This window comes from Gracilinanus agilis, chromosome 3 (assembly GCF_016433145.1).
Source record: "Gracilinanus agilis isolate LMUSP501 chromosome 3, AgileGrace, whole genome shotgun sequence".
Lineage (NCBI taxonomy): Eukaryota > Metazoa > Chordata > Mammalia > Didelphimorphia > Didelphidae > Gracilinanus > Gracilinanus agilis.
The window spans coordinates 61,876,711-61,884,833 of record NC_058132.1 but is presented as its reverse complement, the minus strand read 5'-3'; positions in this window follow the sequence as shown (position 1 = coordinate 61,884,833).

Genomic DNA, 8,123 nt, shown 5'->3' with positions numbered 1-8,123 from the left:
CACAAATGAAGCCGTTTTAAAAAATGGAAACGGGAAAATGGAAATCTTGGAAACCCAAAACACCAACTCCACCATTTCTACACTGGAAAGAGGCATGAAAAATTGGCTCCTTCTGTACACTTATAGATTCTGTTTCCCAGTCTCCCTCCTTCCACACACAATTAGGAACCCCTTTGGGCTTTCGTAACACTTGCATTCTAGCTCTCTCACTTTTCTCTGAACACAATTAAGAAGACACTTAACCTCCCTCCTATTTTATGTCGCACTAATTTGCTTAGCAGATGGAATCTAGAGACCTGAACTGAGCAGCAGAGAGAGGAAATGGATGCCCTTTTCTTAAGCCTTTTAATTATTTATAGCGAGTTAAACTGTTCAGTGTTGAAGGCAACCTATGTTCCTTTTTTCTTTTCCTAAGGGCTAGTAGGAATCACTAACAGATGACTGTCATTTCAGAAAGTAAGAAATAAACCAGTGTTTTGGAAGAGACTGATTATTATTTCACAGAACCAAGGGGCTGGAAATGACTTTAAAAATAGTTTTTACATGGAAATATTTACTTTAGAAGGTGTAATTTTATATAAATGTACAAATTAATTCTCCCTATAACATGAGAATCATAATCTCCTGCACCACCTCAGTCTCTGGGGAGGAGAAGAGAATTAGGCTCAAAGCTTAGTTTGGTCCTCTAGCTCCAGGTCCAATCCCCCCACTCGGACTCTTGTCCCAGATATCCTGGCTTTTCAGGGCTTCCATGCTGAGCCAGTTGGCTGTACAACCTCTTCTGCAATCCTGGCTCCCAGGTCAAGGTAGCTCAAACTTGTAGGTCTCATCAGAATCACATCTGGCTCCTGAAACTGAGGAGGATGCATGACACGGAACAGAAACAAACACCCCCAAGCCCATTTCTCAGAAATGGGGCAAAAGAGAGGGAACAGGGGAAGGTAAGTCCTTCCCTTCTCACTGGTTCAGTTCATAGCATCCTCTCTGATGCTGAAAACAGCGTCTCTGAAAAGAGTGATGGAAAGAGAGGGTGAAGGGCTCAGACTGAACAGTTTTAAAGATACAGGTTTCCAATCAAAGGAGGCTACTCCCATCCTCATGGTAGTGGACAAAGCAGGCTCCAAGTTAAGCAGCTCAAAAAGAGCTGCAAGAGCAACAAACAATTCAGGAATAAATTAACATTTATGAAGTGTCTAATATATGCCAACCACTATGATATGTGTTAAGATACAAAGAAAAGCTAAAGACTCTCCCTGCCCTCAAAGAGCTTACAGTCTGATGGGGGAGACAACATGCAAACAAATATAAACAAGGCTATCTACAGGATAAATAAATAATCAACCTTATATGGTCTTTTACAACCCACAAGCAAAACAGAGAAGTAGGAGTTGACTGAAACATGGTCCTTATGGAACTCTCCCTACAAGGATTTAAGACTTGGGGTCAACTTGGTGGTGTCCCCTTCTTAATCAAGAAAACTGTCCTGGCATTAATGCATTGCTGGTGGAGTTGTGAACTGATCCAACCATTCTGGATGGCAAGTTGGAACTATGCCCAAAGAGCGCTAAAAGACTGTCTGCCCTTTGATCCAGCCATACCACTGCTGGGTTTATACCCCATTCCAAAGAGATCATAAGGAAAAAGACCTATACAAAAATATTTATAGCTGCACTCTTTGTGGTGGTGAAAAACTGAAAAATGAGGGTATGCCCTTCAATTGGGGAATGGCTGAACAAATTGTGGTATATGCTGGTGATGGAATACTATTGTGCTCAAAGGAATAATAAACTGGAGGAATTCCATGTGAACTGGAAAGACCTCCAGGAATTGATGCAGAGTGAAAGGAGCAGAGCCAGAAGAACATTGTACACAGAGACTGATACACTGTGGTACAATCGAACATAATAGACTTCTCTACTAGCAGCAATGCAATGACCCAGGACAATTCTGAGGGACTTATGAGAAAGATGTTATCCACATCCAGAGAAAGAACTGTGGGAGTAGAAACGCAGAAGAAAAACAACTGCCTGATCACATGGTTCGATGGGGATATGATTGGGGATGTAGACTCTAAATGATCACCCTAGTGCAAATATCAATAATATAGAAATAGTTTCTGATCAATGACACATGTAAAACCCAGTGGAATTGTGTGTGGGATATGTGAGGGGGTGGGAGGAGGGGAAGGATAGAACATGAATCCTATAACTATGGAAAAATGTTTCAAATTAATTAATAAAGTAAAGATCTACACAAAATAGTAAAAAATAAAATAAAACTCTTAATATGTGCCAGGCAAAAAAAAAAAAAGAGAACTGTCCTGAGTGGAAATTTTCTATCGATCTCGAATGCATCAGGCCATCCATATGGGGTCTACACAAAAATGGTCCCATTGTACTCAGACCCATTACTGAGCCCAGGATAAGTATTAAGTTTGCTGTGAAAAATTTGGAGTCACTAGATTGTTGCTATCTAGTAGAAATTGGGGTTAAGTTTTTGTTGTTGTTGTTGTTGTTTTTGGTTGGTTGGTTGGTTTGGGATTTTTTTGGACACTTAAACAGACTTGGATTGCCTACTTTTTGTGAAAACAAAACCGTCTTCTAACTTTTTAGGGTAAGAATATCTGTGCCTTAAATGCACAAACAATTGACTTTGTTTTCTATTTCTCTAACTGAATCCACTTTGCTTCTTGTTCTGATGAGTGAGTTTGCAATTCAATTTGATTTGCCCTGGAAGTACTAATGATCCATAGGGGAATTTTGAATGTTCTTTGGGATAAAGGACCTGGAAAAATTTCCTGGACCTCTATGGGATCCTGTGCTAGAGGGGCCACTGGGAGTAAAAAGATCATCTCTCTTAATTGTATGCTTTTTTAGGGCATTCTTGTTCAGTCATTTCAATCTTGTCTGACTCTTTGTGACCTCATCTAGGGTTTTCTTGGCAAAGGTACTGGGTGGTTTTTTTTATTTCCTTCTCTACCTCATTTGATAGATGAGGAAACTGAGGTGAATGGGGTGAAGTGACTTGCCCAGGTGCCAATAAGTGTGAGAAGGGATTTGAACTGAGGAAGAAGAGACTTCCTGATTCCAGGCCTGGCACTGTATCCACTGTGCTACCTATTTGCCCCTGCAGGTATCTTTTTTTTCCAAAATATAGACATATAAAGAGAGGGGAAAAGGGCTATTCTACAGTGTTCCCTCTTTCCCCCAAACCTTTATTACTTGTTGTTTCAAGGTCAATCCTAAGCCTTATCACTACTCTGCAAGCAAAAAAAAGAGTGGAATCCCAGATTCTGTGACCAACCAGACCACAGAGCAATATTTTGGGTCACATATAGACTTTTCTAAACAGTAGGACACTTTGAGGTTGATTCATCTGTTTCTATGATAAAAGCAAATTTCTTCAAAATTGATTCTGTGTCTACTTAAAACTATGAACATATATATACATACATACATATATATATATACACATATATTTGGAGATAAAAATGAAAATTAAAGATTTGTTTTCATGCTCCTAAAAAGAAAAATCTCAACTATTTTAATATTAAAATAGGACCAAAGTAGGACAAAACAGAATGTATTACAAAACAATTTCTTGCCCCCAGAGCATATTCTTTAAAAGCAAATGAGTGTCTTTCTTTCATCTATAAAGGCCTAAATCTAGTAAGGAATCTCGTCTCCTTTCCTGGTAAGATTTATCTAGCATCAGAACACGTCGCACCCCACGCTTTTCTGCCAAATGGCGTGCTCTCGAATCATGTGCCAGAGACATTGACAAGGAACGCTGATGTACTGTATTTGTTTCATGGATCTTTGCGGCCTGAGAGCTAACTTTGTGCTGATGAATTTATTCTGAGATGGCAAGCCCAGGGATGGCTAATGCAATCTATCCTGAAAACCTTTGCTGTCTGGTAAAATCTACTTCAGTACTCATGCTACTGGCCTTTGGGGAGGCCAAGTTCACATCTTTTTTTTTTTTTCAATTTTTAAAAAATTTAACAATTTTAAAAATTAAGATCACATTTTTTTATGAAAGAAAAAACTTTTGCCAAAGGAAAAGCTGCTATATCCAGCATCCCCCACCAAAAAAAAGCAAAAAAACAACAACAAAAAACAACAGAGTATATCAGATATACTCTATAAATAAAATATAAGAAAAAAAATGCGACCTCAAGACTACCTTTAATGTGGAATTGAGAGAGATTCAGAAGACCTAAAGAAATAGGAGCCATTCAATGAGACCATATAGTTTTGGGATTCATTAAATCCAGCATGCTCCCTCTGGTGGTTTGATCTAAATGTGTACTTTTCCTTTTGCCTTTGAAAGAAGTTATGAAAATTAAAAAATAAAATAAATAATGAAAAATAAAATAAATTTAATTTAATTTAAAACAATAAAAAATTTAAAAACATTTAATATTTAAAATAAGAAGTTGTGAGAAAATAAATTCTTGAAATTTAAAAAATAAAAAAAAATCTGAAGAGAAGTTATGGGACTTTTAATTCACAATCCTGTCCTTTGAAGGACATTTAGGTTTCATTTTAAGATTTTAATATTTTGTTTAACTGTTATTTTTGGCCAGGAAATGTGGGTAAGTCACCTACAATTAAACAGGGGACTTCTTAAATATTGCTTTTTAGAAGACGTGTTTAATATCAAAAAATTCTGCTCTCCATGCTATACTCTTGGACATCCCCAAGGACAGAATTTTGTTCTCTCCTTCTAATTCCCAGCATTTAGTATGTTTAGTAAGTAATTAATGAATGTCTGTTGAATGATTTGTTCCCCTCCTTAATCAGGTGTCTTGGGAAGATATCTTTGTTCCCATCAGGCTTCCATTGATGGAAATGCTGTTGTAACTTTGATCAGCAGAAAATCTCTTCCCTGAGAAGATGGAATGGATCTGAGGAGTGATCAAAATCACCCGTAATACCATTTCTGGCAAAACCAAGTAACACGACGCCGCGTGGCTTAGATAAGTCTGTTCTAAAAACGGAGTCTGAAAAACATTTTGGAAGACAAATACCCGAGTGTGCAGATTCCCAGGAGGATGAGTCTATTGGAGACGAATGACTTGAATGTATTTGTTTGGGTGAGTTTATCAATAATAAATTTGGGGCAGCCAGGTGGTACAGTGGCTAGAGTACTAGGCATGGAGTCAGGAAGACCCGAGTTCAAATTTTAATACTATTTCAATATTATTCAATTTAATATATAATTATTAAAATTATAATCACCAAATATAGATTAAATAAAATATTAAATGAAATATAATATTATTAAAATATTTTAATAATGATAGTATAACCCTAGGCAAGTCACTTAATGTTTGCCTCAGTTTCTTCATCTGTAAAATGGGATAATATCACCTACCTCCCAGGGTTGTTACATAATTTAATAACTGTAAAGCACTTAGTCCTTAGCATATAGTAGGTGCTGTATAATTAGAAAATCTTGTACTTTTGAACTACATCTCCCAGCATCCCTTTCCTCTTTCGTCCCCACCTTGCGTGCTTGCATATTGTATATAGTTTGGTGTAACTCTGCCTCCTGCTTCTTCTCTTGCAACCACGGCTGGTTAGTACCTTTCTTACTCTAGCTTTTTTTTTTTTTTAATTTTTTAAACCCTTGTACTTCGGTGTATTGTCTCATAGGTGGAAGATTGGTAAGGGTGGGCAATGGGGATCAAGTGACTTGCCCAGGGTCACACAGCTGGGAAGTGGCTGAGGTCAGATTTGAACCTAGGACCTCCCGTCTCTAGGCCTGACTCTCACTCCACTGAGCTACCCAGCTGCCCCCCGTTACTCTAGCTTTTTATTTTAGTTATTATTAATAAACCTTATAAAATTATAACACATGGAGTAATTGGATATTAATTTTTAATCTTACAGTGCTATATAAATATTATTAATATTATTCATCGTTACCCATTTTGGTTTAAAGCAAGCTGTGTGACTGTGAAGGGACATAAGCTTACTTTATGAATGGTGGTAATAAAAAAGGGGGGGGTGTCAAATTTTTTTTAATTGTTTTTTGTTTTTTTTAAAAACCCTGATCTTCCATCTTAGACTCAAAACTGAGTATTAGTTCCAATTAGTACCGCAGAAGAGCGGTAAGGGCTAGGCAATGGGGGTGAAGTGACTTACCCAGGGTCACAGAGCAAAGACATGGGTGGTTTGCCTTTTCTTTGATGAGGAAACTGAGGCCAATAGGGTTCAGTGACTTGCCCAGGGTCCCCCAGCTGGTGTCTGTGGCTGGTTTTGAACCCAGGAAGAGCCTGTTCTGTGTATGATGGCACCACCTAGCCGTCCCTAGACAAAGCAGAGGGAAGGTCATCTCAGAGGAAAGGCTTCTTACAGAAGGGAGGGTTTCAGCCAAGCTTCCAATGAAGTCAGGGAACCCAAAAGGCAGGGCATAGCAGACATGGGTACATACAAAGCCGCAGCTGTGTCTCTAGTGGCTGCTTCTCCCTTCTCAGTTCTTTAGAATCTGCCCCCCCCCCCAACTTACTACCTTAGCTAGAACTGCCTTCCTGGCAAAGCCCTGGGGTATGGCTGGTCCTGGCCTAGAGAGGACATGCCTGGGGGCCACAGGGCACCTCTGTGTCTCTGGGCGCCCATCTGGGAGTCGGGATGGTGACACGCTGCACCTGAACCAGTTTAGCCTGTGGTTATCTCCAAAATATCCTACAAATGAGTAACCTAGAAATAGGGACACACCAGATCTTTTAGAGCAGTGATTCCCAAAGTGGGTGCTGCAGCGATCCAGGGGGGCGGTGATGGTCACAGGTGCATTTATCTTTCCTATTAATTGCTATTAAAATTAAAAAAAAATTAATTTCCAGGGCGCTAAGTAATATTTTTTCTGGAAAGGGGGCTGTAGGCCAAAAAAGTTTGGGAACCACTGCTCTAGAGAATACTGGGAAGGAGCAGTTGGGTGGCCCAAGGGAAAGAGTGCCCAGTCTGGAGAAGGGAGGTCCTGGGTGTAAATCTGGCCTCAGACACGTCTCAGCTGGGTGACTGTGGTCAAGTCACTTCACCCTGTTTGCCACAGCCCTTGTCCTTCTGTCTTAGAGTTGGTATTGGGACAGAAAATAAGGGTTATGAAGAAAGGATATCTCCAAACCTACTTGTGCCAGTTCCTTTGCTGGATTTTCATTTGTGTCTGCTATGCTGCTATGTTCTCCCTCTGCCCCCCCACTGGAGCACTCCTGCCCTGGGCTCCCCAAGTCTCCCCTGTCCCATATCCTCTGTCCTGCCTGCTTGCTCATCTTTCTGGCATGACCTGGAGTCTGGCAAACCTCTTTTCACCTCTAAGTTCTACAAGTGTTTTAACATTGGAATTTGCCATTCCCAGGAAGGATGGTCAATTGTCCTACAATTCTCCTCCTCATCCCTGTCATTTCCAGACCCCAAACCCCTCTCTGGCTACTAATTTCCTATATATGTTTTCTTCCTTTATTAGGATGTAAGATCCTCAAGGGCAGAGACTGTCCTGCTTTTTGTATCTGTGTTCCCAGAACTTAGCACAATGTCTGGAGTGGTCATAAATGTTTTTTTTTTATTTATTCACTCATTCATCTATCACCCCATTTGTTTTTAGACTATCTTTTAAAATATTTTAAAATTTTGTTACACATTTCCCAATTACAAGTATCCCTTCCATATCACATGAGTAAGAAGTGTGGCACCCCCACCACCTAGAAAATTTGCGTAAAATGTTTTGACCCTCTTTTTGGACCAGAGAAGTCTGAATTTTTTCTTTTTCTTCTATGGGGTGTTTATAGTGCCTTATATGCATTTATGAGTTCCTAATCTTTTAAAGATGTCTTTACATTTCTGGGGGTGGCTAGGCAGCTTCATAGAGTGAAAAGCCAGGTCTAGAAATGGGAGGTCCTGGGTTCAAATGTGATTTAAGAATCTTCCTGTGTGACCCTGGGTAAGTCACTTAACTCCCATTGTCTAGCCCTTACTGCTCTTCTTGGAGCCATAAACAGTACTGATACTAAGACAGAAGATAAGGGGAAAGAAAGCAAAAGAGGGAAGGAAGGAGGGAGGAGGGGAGGGAGGGAGAGAGAGAGAGAGAGAGAGAGAGAGAGAGAGAGAGAGAGAGAGAGA